Below are 26,039 nucleotides of genomic sequence, written 5' to 3'. Positions count from 1 at the left end.
CAGGGGATCTCGCCACAGGGGCAGATGACACTTACACAGGTCGGATCTTTCGGGCACAAAGCCCAGCTGACTTGTTTGGCAAAGCCAGCAGCGACTGCCAGGGGGTTAGAGGTTAGCGTAAGCCACTCTGGGCCACCACAGCCCACTGACTCTGAACCGTAAGGTCAGCGGCGGGGCTGTAGAACCCCTCTGCTTGATAAAGCACTCCAACAAAAAACACACAAGCAACACAAACATGATAACTGGAGGGGGGAAAAACAAAAAAACAAAACAAAACAAAAAAACCTTTCAAGAGGATTACGGCTGCTTCAAGCATGGAAAATGTGCAGTTTTATCTGTTATCTATTTATCACACAGCTTAAACACGAAAGATTTTCAAAAAGTACAATTTACATGAGTAAATGCTGCAAATGTTTACCCTGTTTTTAGATTGGTTTCTCAAAAAGATGCCCGAAGCTATTGAAAAGGTGGCCTATTTTACAAATAAATGCTTTGTTTGTCTGAATATGTTCGATTTAAAAGCCCACTTACACTTTCTATCACAAATAAAAGCTGAAGAGAAAATACAATACCAAAGAAAGCAGATACAAGTGAGGCAAAGAAAACAGCAAATCTAATAAGCTTGTTTTCTTCTCCTCCTTTTTTCTCTCTCTCTTATGGATAAGTCGCTGCATATGGATATGTCCACATGCACGTTTGTTCTGCTCAGACACTTTTTCAACATTTGATTACTGCAGCAGAGACACTGCCAGAGTGCTTTCCATTTTCATATTTGTGTGGTGACTGAAAAAAAAATGTATTATAAAATCTAAACCTAATACATTTGTTGGCAACATAATGAACCCCAGTAACCAAGAGGGAAAGTACAAATATACAGATGCAGCTTCTTAGCCCCGAGCATGTTAGCATCAGTGTCAGTTTCTCAACAGAGTCCTTCGAGGCTGATGGCACAAAAGATACTTCCGTTTGAGAAATGATGGAGTTGGAGGGCTAAAGAGCTCCTCCCTCCACACCTCTATCCTCTCCACATGGAAAGATAATTGTCACCTCCTTACCCAGCGAGACGGGTGTATTTCTGTGACCTATACTAGGTACACTTCCCCTCTTTTGTGCAGCCTGAGATGTCACAGTGGTTTGCCATAATTACTTTTGCTGATAGAGGTGAGAGAGGACATTTGCATCAGATGAGGTGCCGAGTGGTTGGGTCTCACCACTCGCCATATGCAGCTTTTAATGTCACCGTAATCTCTAAAGGTTAGCACTGGCAGCACCACTGTATATCTCCACAACCAGCTGAATCAGTGGTTTGGAAATAGGTTTGACATTGAGTTCGAGTAAACGTCAGAACACACGAGTCTCACACACACACACACACACACACACACACACACACACACACACACACACACACACACACACACACACACACACACACACACTTTAAAAAACAAATGTCTGCATTTTCCCTCGCACACACTTCCTTTGTTGCACCTTTACACTAACACTTTGGGGCAAGATTGGTAAGGACAAGCTGTGATTTCAGCAACCAACTCTTTAAAAACTCTTCAGGCTACAGAGATAAACATGTACACAGTGTGCTGCTCACACATCTTTGTTGTCACAGATTCTCCCCTTTTAGTATCTGCTGCTTACAGTAGTAATTTGCCTAACCTGCACATCTACGTTATCAACAAAAGAGCTCAAATCCCTGCAGATTATTTGCTCAGTTTACAGATGCACATTGCATGGAATAATAAAACAGAAAATTGCCAACAGCAAACATTAACTCGAACCCTCAACTGATAACATTCTTTTGGAAATTAGGCAGCATTTGTCTACATTTGAGCAGAACGGAAATCTGGCCATGAATAAAAGCCAGATTGAGAATTCTAGCTTCATTTTGCTGATTGTTGAAAATTACATTTATCTGCTGAGAGAAGTTTGGAAATGTCCTCCTTTAACTGGATAAGTCAAAATATTATCAATAGACAGAAAAAATGTCTTAAGTGTTAATGAAAAGTGATTTTCTGTAATTTTCACAAATTGCCTTAAAAAGTTTCGTTTTACCTGTAAGTTTTTTCTGAAATGAAATGTTTTCTGAGATATTTCAGTGTGAAAATCATAAAAAATATTCATTTGAAGTAATCATTATTAAAGGTGTATATTGGAAATTAGGTATTTCAATTGTTGCCATTTTACTCCATCCTTACTTGTTCAACTTTCTGCAAAATCTCACATTAAGACAGTTGTAGAAGTCCTGAGATAATCCAATTCCTCCTTGCTATAATAAAGAAGAAACTCACAGGTAAGACACAAACCTTACTGGAAGTTCTTTTAGTTTTTTATTAGCTTGTTTTCAGTCAAATTCACAATACAATATTCCAACGTTTTGTTTTTAAAGTTATAACGTGTAAATTTTTCACCACTAGACATCTCTAGCAGCCAAATTAGTTATTTTTTCTCACCCCTCCCAAATGAAATGCATTATTCTTCCACTGGTGGCCGTTTTGCTTTGATGTAAACACGAGTGCTTCACCTAAATTTGCAACTAAAAACACATAAAGAGGTGGATGTGTTACCGAGATGGTGAGCTCAGATAGAGTGAAAGAAAACTTTTGTCTAGCGTTTAAAAACAAAAGAGCTGTTCCTGTAAATCGCCATTAAAACCTTTACTGGGAAAAAGCCAGTGGGAGCCATTCATCAAAGCACCTGATCAACTAACACTAGCGTGAAGAAAACTGAACTTTGTAGCTGCTTCATCCACCGCTGTTTGTGTTAGCAAAAAAATCAGCAGTAAGGCAGAATTTGTATTCAACTATACAGATTACTGTTTAACACCATGTTTAAATTATACAGCTTGCTGAAGGCTCACGGTAGCCGTCCTATTTTACATGGAAGCGATACCTGCAACAAACAGGGGTGAGTCTAAAGGGGCCACGGGGTGTACTAGACCCTATTAACTCATTCACTGCCAGCCATTTTCAAATCAGGTAACTCCCCACTGCCAGGGTTTTTGAGCATTTTTACTCATTTTTGACGAGCCACAGAAAACTGTGTGTTATGATCATATAAACGCTGAACCTACCAAAATGAAGAACAGACTCTCTTCTTTCATCCAAAAAAAAAATCTTGTTTCTACCATTTTCCATTCTTTAGTAATCAGCTGTAGAAGAGAGGTGGGTTCCACCAAAAATGCCTGTTTTGACCAAAAAAAGGGAGAAAACGAGCTTTTTGTGAAAAATACATTTCAAGCAGAAAAGTGCTAATATTTCTTGCTTTGTGACACCTCTAACATATAAAATAGTTTTTCACTTCTATAAAACAGAAATAACACTGAGAAAGGTTGTTTTATCAAAACAATTTATTTACAAATATATGAAAAAATAAAATGTATTCTAGCCCCTCCCATTGAAAAACGTAATTGACGTCAATAGACGTCAATGGCAGTCAACGTAAGTTTTTCAATTGACGTCTATAGACGTCAATGGCAGTGAATGAGTTAATTACAAGGCTTTTGTAAACTTTTTCAGATTGAAATTGACATAATACAAATTGTGTGTGAAAAACCTTTTTCACAAACCAATAATATTGTAAATGGGCCAGTAATTATGAGCTACGGACAACTTGTTGCTAGTAAGTTGTTAAATTAGACATTGAATTATTATTAATATTCATTAGCATTTACACTATCATAATTTTATGTCTTCAGCTACACAAAAACTTTGCATCAAAGCACAGGGCAAACTTCAGAATGCTGATATCCTCACTTTTCTTCATTGTAGCCACCACATTATCTTTGAAAGGTTTACAGATACAAACTCACTTATTCACTTACACACTAAAACATGCACAAAAACTCATAAACATGAACACACACCAATCTACCTCATCCAGGAGAAAAAAACACTGTCAGAACTTGTTTTCCCTCCTATTAACGTCAGAGTAAAGGTAAATGTTTTCTGCCTTAGTTTGGATTGCTTATATTTTATTTGACCTTTTACTGTCCTTGAGATTATGTTGAGAAAATGTTTTCATTAAAATTTAATATAGCACATAACACACATTCAAAGGGTTGAGTTGTTTTTTTTACAGATGTTTTCTGCCTTTAAACTCTTTTGAATATTTATTATTGCTCATTAATAAGACCAATGTATTTCTTATTCGATTACTCAATTAATCGATGGAATAATCAACAAAAGACTCGATAACTAAAATAACCGATAGCTGCAGCCGAAGACTGGATCCAGATCTACATTCGCTCCAGCGTTTTTCCCTGTCTGTGGAAAGATGTCAGTCCAATGTTTACCTCTTTTCTAAATGATGACAGCGATAGTGAGGTGAGTAGCTGAGGATATGCTGAAGTTTTCTGTCAGTAAGACGGCTGTTTTTGCTATTATCAGCCTCTGTTAGCCGCTGTTAGTGAAACTGTCTTTGAAGTGAATGTAACTTTGTTTGACTTTGACACTAAATGAATGAACTATGCTATGTGAGAAAGTAATCAAACGGTTTATCAGATGGAAAGTGTGACTTCAAGCCTACCATTAGCTGGCATAATGTTAGCTTATAATGCTTATAATTTCGTAATGTTTAGCTTATAACTTGCTGTAGTTGTTGTTTAAAGCCCTCACTTCAGATCAGGAAATGAGGGTTGAGGTGAGAAGGAAGAGGATTTTATTGCTGCTGGCATTGTTTCTTTCCGTTCCTGCAGACACAAATTGAAATGTTCCTCCACGGCTCCTATGACTTCTCTTCTTCTCAATCTTTAATGTTATTAATATGTGGCTGGTCTCTAGCCACTCACATAAAATTTGATTAGTCGAAAGAAAGACCTATTGTATCCACTGTATTCCAGTATGGTGGGGGAACATGGCGTAGTCCGCAAACCGCAAATCCACTCTTATGTATTTTTAATGAATTAATTCTAAATTTATGAGAATGGATCCATTTGTTGAAAGACATAATTACACACTGTTTTGCTTTGAGGATCACTATGGGCACAATATGCAATACTCAAGCACTGAATTGAAATACCCCTTGCCATTTCACTCACAGCAAAACTGAAGCATGATGATGTATCAAATTGGTATTATGTTACAGAAATTGCATTTGAGAGTTGGCTAATGAACAAATGATTAAATATTTGAAATCAATTTGGTCATCCAGACAGAAAACGTATCTGCTGGTTTGTCTGATTTTAAAATGACACGCTGAAGTGCACAGTGAACCGGCGAATTCAAAGATATTTCTTATATCAATAGTTGAAAGCAAGAAATCACTTGCAACCCTCTGAAGGCTGAAATTTAGATACGTCCTTGAATCCACTTAACACTTGCACACTGTATAGCCTAAAACAGCCTGCATCTCTCTGTCTTTGTGCCATTGTTTTTATTTCTCCCAATCTCCCACTCTGTGAGAACGGTTCAGCCTTTCATAGTCTCCAAATCCCACACCTCCCAGAGCAAATGCGTCTGCTCATCACACTTTCTCCATTCTCTTCATGTTTCTTCCTTTTTTCTAGTGTGTTTCTGGGATTTCGGTAACATTTTCACAGTGCCAGATCCTTGCCTTGAGACAGCGTGCATGTGCCCACACCTCTCCACCTTCTAAAATACACATACATAAACACAATGAAAGCAGATATGCACACGCCTCGCCTGGAGCCAGGCCCCTCTGTGCTAGTCTACCTCAGAGAAGCTGAAGCTTGGCATAGAGAGGAGGTTCCGGTGGATTCTGTGCTCCGCCTGCCAATGCTGCTCTTTTGATCTGCAGCCAGCTGATGACAGATCTACATTAAGCTCATAGTCTTCACTCCTTCGCTCTGTTTCTCCTCTCCTTTTTCCTGACACTGGGGCAAGATGCTACCATAAGTCAATGAGCATTGGTGGGAATCAAGATTCATATGGGGTTGACTTGTCAAGTCTCTTCTCACACCGAGCTGAGAGAAATGAAGAAGGCTGAGAGGGTTACCAGCATGCAGAAAAATATGTGGGTGTACGCTAAAGATAGCGCCATTCCAACAATCTAGGGGCAAGCTTTACACATCTCTGATGTGCACCTCCAAGAAAAATCCACACTTTAATGCGTTAACTTTAACACTTACGGATATTGTTAAATTATTTTTCTAAAATGAAACTAAATAACCTTGATAAAAGGCCGTCTCCTGCAGTTAAGACACACTGAAGTAAGAAAGTAGCAAATCTTGTTAAGATGTTATCACAATCATTAGGAGACTATGAGGTTGCAAATGATGTAAAAATGTGTTTGTCTCCTCTTATGATGAATTTCTGTCTTTGTGAGTGATGAATGTGGAAAATATGTTAAGACAGAAGTCATGGGGTGTGAGTAACTGACACTAAAAATTAGACATTTAAGTATAGTCAGTGAACAATAGTTCACAAAACTCTATTAGAAGCAAGAAAAAAGAAATAGCTTTCAAGAGTAACTTTCACTCAGCTGAAAAAGGGAATGTTAAGATTTAGAGGCAATTTTAATTTGCAATGAAAGCATGTTATATGTCCAAGCTATGAATTCTCCTGGTGGGGTTCAAATTTAATTAGAAAATGAAAAGCTTAACAAACATTAAGGGTTTCTAATATGTCTGGTGGTTCAGCATGCATAAAAACGTTCTAACAAAGACATGTAATTTCAAAAGCTGGAATCAATACCGTTCCTTCTACTCATAACCTCATCAGAAACAGCTACTTTGTTCAGTTGATCAACTGTTATTAGAAACGGACTAGGTAGCCATGTTTCTGCAAACTACTTGTGCAGAAATTGTCCTCATCCACCTTAATGTTTGTGTTATGATGCATTTATCCAAACTGATATGTGCCAATAAAAAACTGCACTCCAGCAGAAGGGTGAGCGTGATGGCTAACAGCTGCTGATGAATGAGGAGTGACGGGCAGTGATGGAGACTCACCATTAGAAAAAACACAACCAGCTGTTATTTCTAAAGCGGATAATTTGCTTATTCCTGCACTATGCAGCAGGAATGGCTTGCCATCATATTATTTGGCATGGCGGGTGGTTTAGAGTGAGGTGTGACTTTGTGGTAATAGGTGACAATGTCTTTTTTGTTTTAGTCACTAACATTCTCAATCTTTTTTCACACTCAGTATAATTTTAAAGATGAAGAAGGGGGAAAGGAGATAATGTTCAACAGGAGCCAGCTGTATTTTCTTTGTGTGTGTTTGTCATTACAGAGCTGCACTTTGATTTACTGGTGTGCTGGTTTTGTGTGGGCTGTAAATTGGTAATCTGTCTGTCACAGTGCTATTCAAATGGTCACTGCAAAGCTCCTGTGAAGAGATCAGGCTTGTGACCTATGGTACACTTTTAAAGATCATTTGGGAGGTACGAAGAGTAGATTGCAGACATATGGAAAAGTAAACACACACCTTGTGCTTTCATCTTTGCTGTGTTTGGATTTTAGCGCTACTGATGCAGATATTTCACGCAGAGACAGAAAACTGAATAAATATGAGAGTAATCATGAGAGTAAGGGTGCATGTGGGCACAAGAAAGAGAAGGCATGATGATAGCAATGCATTTGCTGTGAATGTGTACCTCATACCTAACACTCACAACATAGCTGCCTAGAACTAGCATTCATTATCACTGCATCTATTGTGAAACATCCTTAAAATGTCAGCTGAAACGTGTTGGAAATGCATTGAAATTATGGCATCCTTTCAAGCTGTCTGTGACCATGTTGCATCAATTTAACATGAATTAAAATGTTATTGCAATGTGTTCTGTGAAAATAACTTATTTGGGCTCTATGATGTGTGTTTCCATGAATACGTTTCACTTATTCAGTGGTTTCAGATCAGAATCACCGAGGATCATAAAGTTGACTGTTGCTTAATTGGTCTGTTTTAGCAAATTTGAGTCAGTTTTACCAAACTCTATTGTAAACACAATTTTCTTTCCTGCAGGAAATTTATGGATTCCTGCAGCCAGTTTCAAAAAATGTGTTTCTTTTGCTGATAGTAGAGCCAAGCATATGTTAATTTCCTGTCCTCATACACGACACTGCATGTGATATTCTTCAAACCCAGCTCTTCTAGACTTGCCTGATTTGAAATCTAAGCCATGCTCTGTGCCATGCTGTCCTGTAGAAGAAACAGCTGTTTGCATGAATGTTTAATGTACACCCACACTGGTATGCCATTTCAACAGATGAGAATGTGGAGGATCACCTCAATCCTTGATTTAAGCTATTTGAAGTCCCTGCCATTTCAGAATGTCAAATGCCTCATTTTCTGGAGAGCGCCACTTAAAAATGTTATAGGTTAGCAAAGCAACAACAGCAACAACAGTTTACTCAAACTGTGGCACATACAGTACAGTGATACACGTATATATATATATATATATATATATATATATATATTAGGGGTGCAACAATACTTGTATCGATATTGAACCGTTCGATACAGTGCTTTCGGTTCGGTACGCATATGTATCAAACAATACAAAATTTTAAATTTATTTTATCAACTTTCCTTCTGATGATGCTGTCTGTGTTGAGCGCTCAGTGGATCTGCGCTCGACAGTGCAGCCTAGGCGGAGTAGTCGAACGCAGATTCACTGAGCGCAGGGGAAGCTAGCGAGACAGCAGTTAAGCTCTCCTTGCAACATGGCAAATTGAACCTCCCCTACCCTCATTCAGATCTGGCGTTTGGAACTATTTTGGTTTTCATGTGAAGTATGACCCTGAAGGTAAGCGCGTCATGGACAAAAGTAAAACAGTATGTTGGATGTGCCACGCAATGCTCAATTACATGGGTGGGAACTAGTGTGTTAGCGCAGTTAGCTCGTTAACGTGTTAGCCGTCTAGCCCCACGCACGGGGCCCAGAAGAAGCGGATAGTATAGATTTATTTTGGAAAGAGCCATTTCTCTGTAATAAAGTCTCTTTTCCAAAGATGAGTGATTCCTCAATCAGATACAGGGCTCGCAAAATCTCTAGCCCGACGTCCCGGGGCTAGTGATTTTTCCAGTCGGGCTACCAAAATCTATCTCTTCCCTGCCCGTCAGCCTATCGTAGGAAGGAAAAATATATGTCAATGCTTTTGCATTCTTTCGGAAATGTAGCTGGGTAATTATGTCATTGGCATCGGTGAGCCACTGTCAATATGTGACATATTGAAATCGCGTTTGAATTTGCGCTTGTTTTTTGCTTTCACTTTGCAATCGCGCGAACTGTGTATAGAGAGCGACAGTACTGATCTGTGAGTGATGATAATTTGTGCACCAATTCCTCTGACATCGTCTTATCAATCGTTAGCTTACTATGCAAACATGATAAGTGGAATCTCCCGCAGCAAGCTTAAACATGTGAGAGGTTGATCGCGCAGAGAATCGCTGAGCTTATGTGAGTGCGTGTGTAAAAGCAGCAGGATATATATTTTAGTTCTGCTGAGCCAAATAAGACAGGTCAGGGTGAAGAAGTGACAGCCAAAGAAAAGTTTACCACAAAACGGAAAAGTTATGACAAATCAGGCAATAAGGCAAAAAGAAAGTGCAGCTTTATGGTTTCATGGACAAAAGAATTTCTGTGGCTGCAATATGACGAGCTATATAACCGGGGCTGCACATAAGTGGTCCGCAGGTGCGCATTCGCTGTCAAAATAAAGAAAAAAAAAACGCGCACAAGATATGAAGTTGCAACGCGTGTTTGCATACATAAGATTTTCTGGAGGAGGACAGACATTTGTTTAAAACTCTTAAAGATGTCGAAGAAGCTCCTTTAAGCACTTTGGTGTTCCTCTACCTCCAAAGAAATGTCAGAAGGAGTCCGAACCACAAAAGAAGCACGTATTCTCGGAAAAGTGGTTGCAGGAGGTGAGCTGGCTTCAAACAAATGATGAACGCACAGAGATGTGGTGCGGAATGTGCCGTGAAAATCCCACTCTAGCGGACAAAAACAGTGCTTTTTATATGGACGCAAACACGCGTTGCAACTTCTTATCTGGTGCGCGTCTTTTATTTTGACAGCGAATGCGCACATGCGGACCACCTATGTGCATCCGTGTAAATAACATAATGTTCTGCCGGGTGTGTTGTTGGTTTTCTCTCGATTTCTGAGTCGACAAGTGCCTTTGTTACTGGGACCAGTCATTAAGAAAGGCCCCCATTAGAACCCATGAGAAATGCAAGAAATGCATTATTGCTCAGTCTGCAATATCTGAAAACACCAATTGCAAATAACATACTAAAAATAAACCTGAAAATCAGTTTAAAACAGCGTACTATGTTGCAAAGAGTGAACTACCAATGGCAAAATTTAGCAGTCTTTGCAAACTTCAAAAAGCAAATGGCCTAGATCTTGGTTCCACTTGCCTCTTACCTGTGACTTCAGTGGAAATTTCAAATTCAGGATCTGACACAGACGGATTCATGTCCTACACAGTTCTTACAAGTTCATAGAAATTTCTGTTCAATTAGAACCAAGTATTTGAGTTGATGATTGTAATTTTTATACAATGTTGTAATTTGTTTATCAACAATTTTTTGATTAATGTTTTGTTTCCGTTACAATATTATACTTTAATGTATAATATTGTAACGGAAACAAAACAGGAAACAAAGCATCAATCAAAATATTGCTCTCTTTTTTATTCGGGCTACTTAAATTTATTTTGGGCTACCAAAAACTGAAGAGTCCCTGCCCGAAGGGCTACCGAGGATTTTGACATTTTGCGAGCCCTAAGATATATTTATTTTTTTATTACTTTTTTGTTTCAGCAACATTAAATTTAAAAACTGTACATTTGAGTTAAAATATATATTTATAATTTTAATAAATGACAAATTAAAAAGGTATGAACATTTTTTTTTGTATCGAAAATATATCGAACCGTGACACCAAAGTATCGAACTGAACCGAACCGTGAATTTTGTGTATCGTTGCACCCCTAGTATATATATATATTAGGGGTGCAACGATATTCGTATCGATATTGAACCGTTCGATACAGTGCTTTCGGTTCGGTACGCATATGTATCGAACAATACAACATTTGTAATTTATTTTATCAACTTTCCTTCTGACGATGCTGTCTGTGTTGAGCGCTCAGTGAATCTGTGTTCGACTACTCCGCCTAGGCTGCACTGTCGAGCGCAGATCCACTGAGCGCTCAACACAGACAGCATCGTCAGAAGGAAGAGCGCAGGGCAAGCTAGCGAGACAGAAGTTAAGCTCTCCTTGCAACAGGCAAATTGAACCTCATTCAGATCTGGCGTTTGGAATTATTTTGGTTTTCATGTGACGTATGACCCTGAAGGTAAGCGAGTCATGGACTAAAGTAAAACAGTATGTTGGATGTGCCATGCAATGCTCAATTACATTGGTGTGAACTAGTGTGTTAGCGCAGTTAGCTCGTTAACGTGTTGGCCGTCTAGCCCCATGCCGGAGCGATCGACGGTAGCTCGTTAACGGAGATTTGCCGTGTTGTGGCGTTAAGGTCATTTCAACGAGATTAACCTGAAAGCACTAGTGGGAACACAACGAATATGACTGCACATTTACGCCGACATCATCCTAGTGCAAAGACCAAAACAACAAGCATGCTACTAACTTTAGCCGAGTCATTTAGACAGCTGTTAGCACATGATTCTCCTTATGCTGCTGAGAATATAGCCCAGAAGAAGCGGATAGTATAGCTTTTATTTTGGAAAGAGACATTTCTCTGTAATAAACTCTCTTTTCCAAAGATGAGTGATTCCTCAATCAGATACAGGGCTCGCAATATCGCTAGCCCGACGTCCCGGAGCTAGCGATTTTTTCAGTCGGGCTACCAAAATCTATCTCTTCCCTGCCCGTCGGGCTATTGTAGGAAGGAAAAATATATGTCAATGCTTTTGCATTCTTTCAGAAATGTAGCTGGGTAATTATGTCATTGGCATCGGTGAGCCACTGTCAATATGTGACATATTGAAATCGCGTTTGAATTTGCGCTTGTTTTTTTGCTTTCACTTTGCAATCGTGCAAACTGTGTATAGAGAGCGACAGCACTGATCTGTGAGTGATGATAATTTGCGCACCAATTCCTCTGACATCGTCTTATTAATCGTTAGCTTACTATGCAAACATGACAAGTGAAATCTCCCGCAGCAAGCTTAAACATGTGAGAGGTTGATCGCGCAGAGAATCGCTGAGCTTATGTGAGTGCGTGTGTGAAAGCATTTCAGTTCTGCTGAGCCAAATAAGACAGGTCAGGGTGAAGAAGTGACAGCCAAAGAAAAGCTTACCACAAAACGGAGAAGTTATGACAAATCAGACTATAAGGCAAAAAGAAAGTGCAGCTTTATGGTTTCATGGACAAAAGAATTTCTGTGGCTGCAATATGATGAGCTAAATGACCAGGGCTGCACATAAGTGGTCCGCAGGTGCGCATTCGCTGTCAAAATGAAAAACACGCACAAGGGTTAGGGTTAAATTTAAAAACTGTACTTTTGAGTTAAAATATATATTTATAATTTTAATAAATGACAAATTAAAAATGCATGAACATTTTTTTTGTATCGAAAAAATATCGAACCGTGACACCAAAGTATCGAACCGAACCGAACCGAACCGTGAATTTTGTGTATCGTTGCACCCCTAATATATATATATATATATATATATATATATATATATATATATATATATATATATATATATATATATATATATATATATACATATATATATATTGTAGTTGGTACGAGACATAGTAGTCGTTTAATCTAATTGTTTTGCATTTTTATTGATACCCAAGGCAGGTAAATAATTGTGTTCTCATCTTATGCAGCCATCTGCCACCAGATGGAGCATCACTGTTGAGAAACGCCATGAATCCTTTAATCTCAACGGGGCCTTTTTGTTAACACTATTATCACTACTTCAATTAAAGGCTAAACATTAGATTTCGGAGACAACCATCATAAACAAGCTTTATCTGAAAGGTGGATGGGCTTTCCCTTAGCGATATAAAGAGGAGTTCAGTCGTTTGGGTGGAGCACAGAGTAGAACCGCTGCTACACATCGAAAGGAGGCAGCCGAAGTGGGCTTTTCCTGGGTAAGGTGTTCTGACTGGGCATGTCCTACTGGTAGCAGGACCCATGGTAGACTCTGGCCCCACTGGCTCAACATTTCCCCAGATAAGCTTGAGGAAGTGGTTAGGAGATCCTTCTTCAGTTTTCTGGAAAGTAATTTGTCAGATTTTATAATACTTTTTTTTAATTTTACAATATGCTAAATTTTGTGGTAACATGTTTTCATATCGTATTTAACATCTGTCTATTTAAATTTGCTTTTCATTTTCTGAAGTATAACGAGCAATGTTGATACTGCATGTGAGGTGCCACACAATTAAGAAGCATGATTTGTTATTAAAGAATTAATAACAAAGAATTAAAGAATGATTAATGGGTTAAAATGCCTTTGTTTAATGAATTTTTGGCATTAAATGGTTCTCAGATTTAGTAATAGCATATGTACATATATCAGTTATTATATCACTTAAAAAGACAAGAATTAGGTGCAACAGTTTGGCTTTTTTATTGTAGAGTACACATTGTTACAGTACCAATAAACTTATCAGTGTCATATAATCATAGTAACATCAGTATCTCATTCAGAGAATCATGCACACCTGTGGAGATAGCTAATAGCTCGATGCTACTCTAAAACTGAGGTGATAAACTTCAATTGTGCACTAGCCAGTAAGGAATAATAATAATAATAAGGAAGTAAACACAGCTGATTTAACAAGTGAAATCCCAGTATATATTAATGAAAAATCACACCACATGTGCACAAACACAGATTTGTCTTGTCACGTTGTTTTGCATTCATATTTCAGAATCAAATTAAGAGGCCACTTTGGGTTTTTGCATTTCACCTAAACAATAAGTACTTCCTTTTCTTTTTACCAGGTTCCTGTAATCTTACACCATCTATCTGCAAAAAGCACTCCAGTGAAATAAACTAAAATGTAAACACCACAAGTGGAATATGTTGTCCTGTACAGAAGAGCAATGCGACCGTCGATATGGCTGCGGGTTTACAATTGTTGTACTTGGCGACTGCTGTCTGTATCACACAAGTGTGAAAAGCAATAACACCACCAAAGTGCAACTGTTCGCGGTCAATATTTTCTCTCCCTGATAAACCCTCTGGGCAGAAGCGCTCCTTAGTCTAGCCAACGCAAACACAGCTTTGCAGCTTCAATCTGTCACACAGTATGAATATGGAGCCAAAAATAAATAAATAAATATTATCATTGCAAATCCTTTTCTTGTCACTGTGCATTCTCAGTTTTACAAAGGAATCATCGAAACAAAGTTTAAGCACTCCCAAAAATGTTTCCGATTTCTCCTAAAACTAAATTAGCCTTCATTGCTCCTGAGCTGCGAGTCTGATTTGCTTTACCTTTTCTAATGTCACTGCTCTGCAGGGGATTTACATTTACTTTGACTAGACACAAGCACACTGCAGATTTGCGACACACATGCAAAAACAAAAAAGGCATTTAAACGCACCTTGTAAAAGTCAGATGTGTCTGTAGGAGAAAGTCTGCAGGTTGACATGGACGGGATACATGAGCACGTCTACCTCAGCTATATCTGGAAAAACAAAGACACCCAAAATGCCAAGGTTATTTCACACATCATTTACAGCATGTAGCCTTATGCACACATCAATATAGAGAGCAGTGAGTTATCCACATATCCTATAATGCCATAATGATGGAAACAGGAGTGCGTGGGAAACATGAGATTTACAAAGTTTACAGAGATACTGTTCCAACTTACAGCACCCACACAGCACTCATGCACACCTACAGACACATGCGTTAGCACCCCCCACCCACCGTCCACACACACACACACACACACACACACACACACACACACACACACACACACACACACACACACACACACACACACACACACACACACACACGCACATATGCACACACAAACATACATACAATAAACAAGCATTCAATTCCCAAAGCAGCTATAAGGCTCAACACACTCTGTTACCCAGTGGCTTACTTTTAAAGATGAATCTCAAGAGTCCCCTAAGGAAAACAGCACTTTGCCAGGAGATGTCCAGGAACGTTAACTGTCACCGTCTCTCTCCACACTCAGACACTGACGGCTGTGATGAGAAGGTGCAGTGCTCCCACACTGAGGCAGGGTAATTGGCTAGAGATGATGGGCCATAAACATACATCACAGGGGCGGCGAAGCGCCAAGCAGACAGCTAACTAAGATTCTCCTTTGACTGCGTGGCTCTTGTTTGTTGTATGCACACGTACACACATGCTCCTCATTGTCTTCCTTTCCCTGGATATTCACGCTCTTTGAACACAGGGGCTAGCCTCCAATTTTCATAGCTCAAAAAAAAAAAAGATCCTGCCATTCTCTTTAATCTATCACCATAAACCTGATATGGCACATTGTATATTCTGTTCAGACCCTTTCACCCATTTCTTGGCATCATGACCATACCCAGAGGATGCTCTTTCCTGGCATTATCATCCACTGATATATAATAGGCACTACCCATTCAAAATGCATCATCACCATAACAGATAGGATGCCCTCTGTCTCACCATTACTACCACTACACAGTGGAGGATAATAGGCTATGCGCTCCTGAGGTGCTATCGCCACGGCACAGACTTTCCTTCTATTACCATAACACTTCTGTCATAATAAGCTGAGAGAGCCTCGCAGTCATGACCACAGCTCTCTGAGAGGAGGTCAGTCATGTCATACTGTTTGCTCACACGCTGGTAATTGGGAGAAATAAGGCTGGGTAAGGAAGTAGCAGTGGAGCTGCCCTTTCTTCTCAGTGTTTGCTGTGCAAGGCAGCTATGATGCTATGATCCAGCAGCGCTGCTCAGCCGTTTGTTGTGTTTTAAAAAGCAGTGAAATAAAGTCAACAAGGAAAACAGTGCCAGCTAATTTGGCTCGCAAAATTGCAGCTGTTTGCGACATCTTATGACGCTCCCTCATATTGGACAGCTCCTATGAAACAGAACTCCCCGTCCTAATGCCGTAAAATGAAATGGGGGAATTATATCAATAAAAATATACTTCATTCATCATACGCTTCTTTTCTGGGTTTTACAGATTTAGTTTGACAGATTTGCATGACCACATTTTTCTTCCTGGACACGCGACAACCTAAAGACCCCTTCACTCTCTCAGCAGACTAGAACTTCAAGGGGAAGAGTAAAACTGATGGCACGGAGTGGAGACAGGGGGGTACAGGCAATGTGCTCATTATTCAGAGAGACACTCGAGGCCACAGGAACCGGCACACTTCATTTTTCTTGTCAAACTTTGACTGGCTTAATGGCATGTTCACAGCAAGCGGTGAGACAAAGAGATGGTGTGGCCAGGCCAGCATGTGGAAGTAGTGTCAATCACAACACAGGCCGCCATCGTAGTGGTGGATAGCCTACATTCTTTTAAACGGTAGATCGCCTGAGTTGCCAAAGCTCCTGAACGTGACATTGTGGCAAATAAATATGTCTCGTCTGTCAGGGAAGGAGAAGGGAAATATAGTAAGGCTAGTTTTCAAAGAGCAAGCTAAAATATGGTCTCAATTATACTCGTAACTACTGAGAGGCACAGATGCTCCTATTGTTCCTCCCATTCCACATCTTTCTGAACCCTATGTCAATATTGCCTTCATTACTGGTGCCATCGATATGGAAGGCAGCTGCCAGAAAACCCGGCTGTATCCACAACCCATCATCCAAACACCAATTAATCATCCGCCCAGCAATTACACAATATACCTTTCACTAATTTCAAACACAGTGATTCTTTTTCTGTTTCATTTATATACAAGAAGCTCTCATGTTTGCAAGTCATGCAAAGCAGTCTCTTTCTGTTCTATATATTCCCTGGACTGGAACTGTATTTTGATCAGAGAGATGATGGGGCAGGTGTTTTGGTGCGGCTTCATGTCAGCGAGAAGCCTCATTCCATCGCAGTCCAATCTCTAGGCATGGCAGTGGGCTGCTGTGTCAGACAGCCTCTTTTGTTCAACTCCTAATTGGGATAATTTATTGTTCTAACAGGAAGAGCAGCTGTGGCTTTACGGCGTAGCACCAATTAAATCCAGATGCTAGAGTGAAAAGATGGGGATGAACGTGACTTGGGGACCAATCGCTAATATTAATTCAGATCCCTGTGAGATACATGTAACAAGCTGGGATGAGAGATTCTTTTCAACACATTGCTTTTGGGCTGATACTGAAAATGTGCAATTTTGAGGGAGATTCGTGAAAATGGTCACGATCAGATCTCTCAGACATTACGAAAGATTTCGAACAATGAATGAAATTATGTGCTAGATTAAACAGAAACGAAGATCTCGGGGACAAGGACTGTGGCTGCAGCGCATGAACAATCACTGGATTCTGAAATCTTGCTCTAGTTTAACTGTTGTTAAAGAAGTTTTTCCACCCAAAATGGCTCTGACACAGGATCAGGTGAATATGAGCGTGAGATCTGGGGAATAAGGGGAGCAACTGAGTGAAATCAGGTCGCTGTAAAGATTTCTCCAGGGCAGGTCTAACCCCGCCATACTGTGCTTGGCCCGCCTGCCTCTTCAGTCGAGGCTCTTTAGACGAAGAGCCCTGGGGACAGACACAAATGTGAGTAACACAGAGAATGGAGGCAGCATGAGGTCAGCACCTCAGAGCTGCAGCTCAAATGGTAATCGCAGATACATAGTGACTCCTTAAGGCTTAAAATTCAGAGGGAAAAGAGAGCAAATAGTGAGAACATCCATAGAAAGAGCCTCCTTTTGTTTCTTAATTTGACTTCGCTCTAAAGTTTTAATGAAGTGTGCTTTGCAGCTATTTACTGTAAACAGGAGGTATGACATGTTTAATATCTAAACTGCTTACATAGAATTGCAAATTTCTTCAACAACAAGAAACTTTGCTTTGGATTTTGGTTGTAAAATGCAAAAAGAAAGAAAATTCTCATCTTTGAGGAACCATTTTAAATATTTCTCTAGCACAAAATGGTTAAGGAGTATGGTAATATGTAGAGCACAAGGTAAAATCTAGGCAGAGCTTGTTTCTTTCTGTCCATTTTAAGACGGTAGTACCTTGTGAATACCTTGTGCTACCATGATACACTAAATATCCCCATAAAGCTAGCCTTCTCTTCTTTCCAGAACTGTTTGAATTTTTTCTCTAAAATTTTGTCTCGCTTCTAAAATAAAGACTTCAGAATGACTCCTTGACAGCCATTCAGCCACAAACAGTAGATGGATCAACTGAAAGGCCAAATGGATCTCTTTGGCTCTGTGTCATGGCTGTATTTTTTTCTATTTCTGTGAGAACAGATACTGTTCATCTGCTGTTCTCATTGTCCAGATTCCTCAAATTTTTTAAGAACACACTGCACACCATTCATGCATGTCATGTCAAGTTTTCAGCTAATAGCTGTTTGGGATTCACATTCATGGTGCAAAAATTATATTTTATGCCTTTTTAACTCATGTATAATATATTTAACTAAATGGGAACAACATATTTCATGGAAGTGGCTTAACAAACAAACATATGGCTGAAAATGGCCAGGTACGAGGACTGGATTGAAAAGAAGTGAAAAAGCAGCCATTGTCTGAAGAAAAACTTTGAAAGACTATCACAAAGCTTGCAGGATTACTGCTCAAGATCATTTTTTAAAAATCTGTCTCTGTGTTAGCAAAATATAAAATACTTAGGCTTTCACACAATCCTTCGGTTTTTATGCCCGTCTATGCAGACAGCCATATTTATTACATCAAAATTATGCTAAATCATGCTGCTTTTATAGATGTCACCTGTTACATAATCCACATTCCTCATTTATAACCTATTACTGGAACAATTGCACTGCAGTGGATAGTTAACTATTACTGTGTATTGATGATATTAATAATTAGCTAAAGAAGATGGCTTTGGGCGCTGGTTCAGCTCAGTTATGAGCAGGTGCCCATATACCGCATGGCTGAAAGCAGCCGGCCCTGGTTCAAGTCCGACCAGTGGCTCTTTGCTGCACATCTTCCCCTCTTTCTTTCTCTACGCTTTCCTGTCAATCTTCTCTGTTTCTATCAATAAAGCCAGTTAAAAGGCCAAAAAAAAAAAAAAAAAAATCCAAGGCAGGTATTACTAGTGTCAACGAGTAGGAGAAACAAAGTTTAATCAGTTAGTTTCAAATACTTTAATTAGTTATACTTCATATCCCTAAACCTTTATCACCAGCTCCAGTCAATTTGATTATGTATTATTACTTTATTTTTAGTTTTTAATTTCATTCATTGATTTTGCACAAATATCATCATATAAAGTGATTAAAGAAGGTGTGATAAAATGCAGATACCACACAAGGCAGTAATCTTTGAGAATTTCGAGATGCCTGAAGACTGAATGAAGCTGACCTGATAATGACTGGATCATATTTACAACATGGCTGAATGGTTCTCCTTCTAGAAATTAAAGATGGAAGGAGTTCATGATATTGTACACCTCTGTAACATCTCCCGCTAAATGCATTCTTGCCACGCAGCTCCTGTGTATTTCATTACATTCTACATTGTACAACAGACTTCAAACCCCGAAGACAATATCAAATAGCTGTTTGCAGTAGCCTTGACAACAGTGGCTGTTTTCCATCTCCGACTTAACCTCTCTTCTTTTCTCTCACTTTCTTAGATGTCGTCAGAAGTGCCATAAGTTGTCCAAATAGCAAGAAACCTTGGAACTTTATGAGGATAAAGAGCTCTGACCCAATTAGCCGTCTTTGTTAAATAAAACTCCACCGGCCTGCATTTAAACCACCACATAGCCCTCTGTTCACCTCCCCTGCTTGTGTTTTTACAGTACAAAGTGATTACAGATTTAATTAGCTGAGGACCTTGCTTCAGGGAGTCTCCTAAATCCATATTGATATTTCTGCAGTGTTCAGAACAAGAGGCCTGGACTCTGTGAGGATGACTTACGAGGGTGGCGGCATAAAAATATAATGACGATGTGATTTTCAACTTTTACCAGGCTCTGTTTACTTTTCCCTCTGAGACTAATTTTACAGTAGTACGATGCAGCGAGAATTATGCAGCGAGCAAAGAGCAGTTCAATGCCATCTTGCAGCAAGAGTCGTGGATTTTAACAAATCTCCTGTCATGAAAGCTCGTTTTCTGCTTTTGACACGTGGAGAAATTTAATGTAAGTTTATATACTTCAATTCTATATTTATTACCTTTGCCAAGTGGGTTAAGGATTTGTTAGCGTTTAAGTGTGTGTGTGTGTGTGTCTATCTGTAAGCTCAAAAAGCTATGAATGAAAGGGATATCGAGTGAGGTCATGTTAACAATCCATTAAAATTTGGCTTACAGCCAATTTCTTCAAGGTTAGCTTAATGATTTATTGGTTTTTTTTATGACTTAAAAACTATGATTCTTACAAGTCAGGTGTATATTGCCAACATGAAGAAAGTATCTTATAATATTTAAAGTATGATGTCACATTTGACCTCTGACCTCCCCTTTATGGTCAACAGACTGATTTAAAGGTCAACATGATATTAATGCTATACAGAACTATTTTATTTATCTATTTTATTTATATTGACAGCATATAGGCATGCTGGGGTATTATGATATTATGGGGTCTCTAAATATGTAACTTTAGACCTCTGATTTCATCTTCGAAGTCAAATAAGGTCAAACTTTTATAAAAACAAAAAATGTTTAAACCTATGCGTCAAATTTAGCTGCCTTTGATTGTATTGGCAACATTTAGGAAACTATGCTAATATATATTAAACAGAGAGAGACTATGGCTATGATCTCAGCTGTTAAAGATAATAATGGACGTCTTTTCTTTAAACCTAAAGAAATTAATACAATATTTAGTAACCTTTATAAAGATCTTTATAGCTCGGAATCAAGCATTTCAGAGAGTGATATAAAGAAATCTTTGTTATCTTTAAATCTTCCTAAGGTGACAGTGGATCAACTGAAATATTTGGACGCTCCCATTACCGTTGAAGAGATAGTGGGAGTTATTAAACACCTGCCCTCTGATAAAGCACCAGGCCTGGATGGATATACGGCTGAATTTTATAAATCCTTTCCAGAAGATCTAGCGCCACTGCTTTTAAACACTTATAATGAATCTTTTCAAGAGGGTAGGCTCCCACCTTCACTATCTGAAGCCATCATTACACTTATCCTAAAGAAGGATAATGACCCCACTGACTGTAAAAGCTACAGACCGATAAGTCTGACCTCCTATGATAGTAAGATTTTATCTAAAATTCTGGCTAATCGATTAAACCGGGTAATAACCTCTCTTGTACATGTAGATCAAGTTGGTTTCATAAGCTCACGCTCTTCAGCTGATAATATTAGGAGGTTAATTGATATTATGTGGGCGGTTCAGGACAGCCATTCTCCCATAGCTGCGATTTCGCTGGATGCCGAAAAGGCATTCGACAGAGTCAAGTGGAGATATTTATTCGCCACTTTGGAGTGTTTCGGTTTTACCAAAAGCTTTATTAATTGGATTCAGCTTATATATGTACACCCCAAGGCATCAGTACTCACAAATGGAATAATAGGGCCTTCTTTTGAACTAGGTAGAGGAACCAGGCAGGGGGATCCCCTCTCTCCATTTCTTTTTGCTCTGGCCCTTGAGCCGCTGGCAGTGGCTATTCGTAGGGAGCCCAATTTTCCAGGTGTCAGTATAGGGGGAGACTGTCATAAACTGATGTTTTACGCCGATGACATTTTGCTTTTTATATCAGACCCAGAAAAGTCTTTAAACTCCTTGCAGGCAATAATAAATACGTTTTCAGCTATTTCTGGTTATAAGGTGAATTGGACCAAATCAGAGGCCCTTCCGTTAACTAGTTATTGTCCTAGGTCACTTTTTCAAACCTGTATGTTTTCCTGGCCTCAGAAGGGCATTAAGTATTTAGGCATCACCTTCCCGCCTCATTTGTCAGACCTGATAAAGATAAATTTTGAACCTTTACTCAGCGATATGAAAATTAATATTGAGCGTTGGTCTCAGATGTATCTCTCAATGTGGGGAAAGGTAAACGTAATCAAAATGGTATGTACACCTAAGTTCAATTATTTGTTGCAGGCTCTACCAATTCATGTTCCTTTGAAATACACCAAACAATTTGACCAGCTCTGTAAGGCATTTATATGGAATAATAAAAAGCCTAGATTGAATCTGAGAAAACAGCAGAAACCAGTGGACAGAGGTGGGTTAGGGATGCCTAATCTACTTTTATATCATTATGCTTTTTCTCTTTGGCATTTGGCACATTGGTTCTTACCCCCTGAGAAAGCGCCTCCTTGGTTTTCCATTGAAAGTACTGCTTGCTCGCCATTTACACCATTATATAGCTTATCAACTAATTTGTCCCCCCGTATCCAATCACATCCGGCACTTTCTCATTTGAAAGAAGTATGGAAAAGAATGTCCAAATTATTCACATTTGATCCATATCTTAACCAATCTGCTGGTATTTGGTATAATCCCCAACTTTCTATTGCTAAACTACCCTTCTTTTGGAAGCTCTGGTTTCAGAGAGGTATAACAGTGTTGGGGGATCTTTATAAAAATAGTATATTTAAATCACATGGAAAACTTGCAGAAGAATTTGATTTACCTAGACAGGAATTTTGGAAATACCTGCAACTAAGAAATTTGATGGCCAATACATGTGGTTCATTCGCAAAGTTCCCTTTAAGCTGAGACTTTCTGGAGGAAATAAAAAAAACCTTTGGGCGTGGACAAGAGGCATCAGCTTATTACAAAATGCTTTTATTAGCTTCTGATCCTAACACACTGTCCCTCAAAAGAACGTAGGAAATGGACTTAAATCTCAACTTTACAGTGGAGGAATGGAATGGCATCCTCAGGAATCTGAAAAAAATGTCACGCGAATTGCGTTCAAGATTGGTTCAATTTAAGATTTTAAATAGAGTATACTGGACACCCTCACGGTTACATAAGGTGGGTCTAGCGACTGATGATGCATGCTGGAAATGCCAGCAAGGAAGTGGCACACTTTAACATTTGCTCTGGGGGTGCTCCAAAGTCCAAGATTATTGGATTCATATTCACACTGTAGTAGAGAAGGTTGTAGGTCAAGGGGTCCCATTTATGAACAGTCTTTATGTATTAGGAGACCCTTCAGCTTTGAGTCACTTATCCACTTCTCTTGCTCATTGGGTACAAACGGCGATTATGCTGGGGAGGAAGCTGTTGGTGGAAGAGTGGAAGGCCTCATCGACTCCTACCTTCTCTCAGTGGTATACCTCTTTGGGACAAGTGGCAGCTTATGAAAGATTATCATATAGACTGCTAAATAGACTGGACGACTATAATGATAAGTGGGCTAACTACTTTCTACATACAGGTCAGTGACGTATCCAGCTAAAGTAGTTAAGGTCGGACTAAATAGGATAGCTGTAATCTGGTCTATGTGAAATGTTGGCATCTTTTTCTTTCTTTTTTTGGGGGGGGGGGGGGGGGGGGGGGGATGGAAATATGCATTGATTCTCAATTTGTTCTGTTGCTGTTACTGGGAATGTCCATTCTGCTATCTTTTGGGTGGTTTTTATTATTTTTTTTGGGGGGGGTGGGGGGGGGGGTTGTATATTAAAATCTAATCTGAGTCATAAAAAAAAGGAAACTATGCTAATATATGAGGACTCTAAATATCACGTTATAGTTTGCATTGAAATATCATGTGACATTTAACCTCGGATCTCATGTTTACATTTCACATCTGCCTGTAATGATGAGAGTATTGTTAAGCGAAAGTGGATGGATAGAAGACTAAAGCACCTGCTAAAAAAGCACAGCATCTCTTAGCAAAACATGATAGTGTCAAAAAGGTAATACTGCTGTTTGTGTACATGAATACTATTGTACTAAATATTATTTGACAGTCAGAAAAACTTTGAAGCTAAATATAATTAAATTGGAAGTATATTTACTTGACACCCAACAGGTTCCCAGGAAACCTAAAAGTCAGAGTTAAGTCAAAAGGCGAATGGTCGACTGCTATTTTTATTTGGTGAAAAGTATATATTGACAAGATGTCCTGATAGCAGACCTCACCAGCCTTTCATGTTAAACCATGGAAGCCTCGAAGCAAAGAGAGCAGCAGCAACAAAGCAGGCATCAGTGACAACAGATGTGACAATGATTACAACAGATACAGATGCAGTGGGTTGCAAAGTGAGTTGCAGATGCACAGCAGCTGTAAGCAGACTAAAACAGCTTAAATAGCACACCTATTGGCTCAGGTTCCTACCTGCTAAACAATGGACGTTGGATAAATGTGTCTATATTGTGTCCGTTGGTCCATGACCAATTCTGGACATCTAGACGACATCCGAACTTCGCAATTTGGACATGCAACCATGACACAGCCTCGACATCAAGATGTTCAACATTTGAACTTTGGACTGGGTAATTTTTTTGGGCATCATGTGGACGTCTATGACAGGTGCAGGAAATTTACATGATTAATAAATGTAATATTTTTTATTTACAAATATCAACATTGTTGTTTTCAACATGATGCATATGAATACTGATTTTGTATAAACAAACAAGAACTATTATGTGTTAGGCTATTGATTTATTCAGTATATGTGGGTTTTTGTTTTTTATCTGTTATTTCACATCTTCCTGTTGTTCTTTAACTGGTTTATTTATTTTTATCAATCAACTTATAATTTGTAATAATAATGGTAAAATAATCACAATGAAAGTTTTCAGAAAATTTTTTGCAATTCCTTTTAAAAGGAGTGCAATATGTTTAATACATTTAAAAGAGCATTTGCATTATACATGGCTCATTTTATTGTGAAGAGCTTTGTAAGAGGAAGTGTGTGTGTTTGTGAACGGTAGCAGGACTGAGAGAAGTTGCCAGGCACATTATGAGAAGTTTGTGCAAGTGTGTATGTATGAACTTGACTATCTGCTCGACAGTCTTTGTCGATGCTCAGGTGTTTCAATAAATCACAGCAGGTAGTTTCCATTTTATTAGCAAAATATAAAAAAATGAAAGATGACATGAGATTTTTGCACATAATTCCTTAAAAAAAGAGCTTATGATCCTGTGGTTTGTTGTTGTTAAACCTTCTCACATGAATTTTTATAGAAATCTAAACTGGAAAAATTGTTATTTATATTGAAACCTTTTTGGTTGAGTTACTTCCTTATTTCTGGGATAGATGCCTATATTTAGATAAGATGCTGTTAAGATACTATCACTATACAAGAGAATAAAAAGGTAGAAAATGTTGAATTCTTTACAGAGACGCACCAAATCAATAATTCCATAATTCAGGGGCAAGGTGCAATGCAGCTTTAGAAAGAGGTCAGACTTTTTTCACTAGACCAATCCTGTCTTGTTAATATGAATTCTATTTCTATTTTATCGTGATATTCTGTAATTAAACCTGTAATCCGACTGGGTGTGTTTGGCTGAGTTTTTTGACTGATGATGTAAGACAGGGAAATGTTGGAAGTCAGGTACAACCGATGTTGAATATATCATCCGTTTTGAATTTAAACTGAAAATGTTCCCAAGTTGCTATTATCGCAGCACAAGAGGGATGGCAAAAAGCATCTCAATGAACAATTTTACCATGAAAACCTTCAGAGAATAGTAATAAAAATTCATATTTGAGATTTACAGCTAAAATATTCACTAATATGCAGTATTTTTCTTTGTTTAACATCACATTCACTCAGCGATGAAATGTGAAAGCAGCATGCTGTGGGCTTGTTTTCATCATGTACTGAGCCTCTATAATACAGTGTTGAATGAAAGACCAGCGGAGCTCTGAGGTAAAGTGCCAGCGCCAGAGAGGAAATGAAAATGAGGGTGGTGACTATGGAAGTGTCAAGTGCTCCTCGTCAAACTCCCTGCACATACTATGAATATTTCACTGCTGAAACACAGCAGCCTTTCACC

At 38.8% G+C, this 26,039-nt stretch overlaps 1 protein-coding gene across 2 annotated transcripts in view; it reads right to left on the bottom strand.

Moving 5' to 3' along the window:
- Positions 1-26,039, bottom strand: part of mgat4c (mgat4 family member C) — a 132,015-nt gene that overhangs the window by 53,150 nt on the left and 52,826 nt on the right. The window contains exons 1-2 of one of the 2 annotated variants that reach the window (XM_080875532.1): positions 15,060-15,142; positions 14,538-14,621 (exon numbers count right to left, since the gene is read on the bottom strand). The gene's annotated coding sequence lies outside the window, so the exon portion shown is untranslated. Of the gene's footprint in view, positions 1-14,537; positions 14,622-15,059; positions 15,143-26,039 lie in introns of those variants that run through there. The other variant, XM_080875531.1, reaches the window with a different exon arrangement.

Source organism: Rhamphochromis sp. 'chilingali' (assembly GCF_963969265.1).
Source record: "Rhamphochromis sp. 'chilingali' genome assembly, chromosome: 2".
NCBI classification, from domain to species: domain Eukaryota; kingdom Metazoa; phylum Chordata; class Actinopteri; order Cichliformes; family Cichlidae; genus Rhamphochromis; species Rhamphochromis sp. 'chilingali'.
The sequence above is the reverse complement of the archived record's forward strand: the minus strand, read 5'-3'. Positions and strand labels throughout refer to the sequence as shown.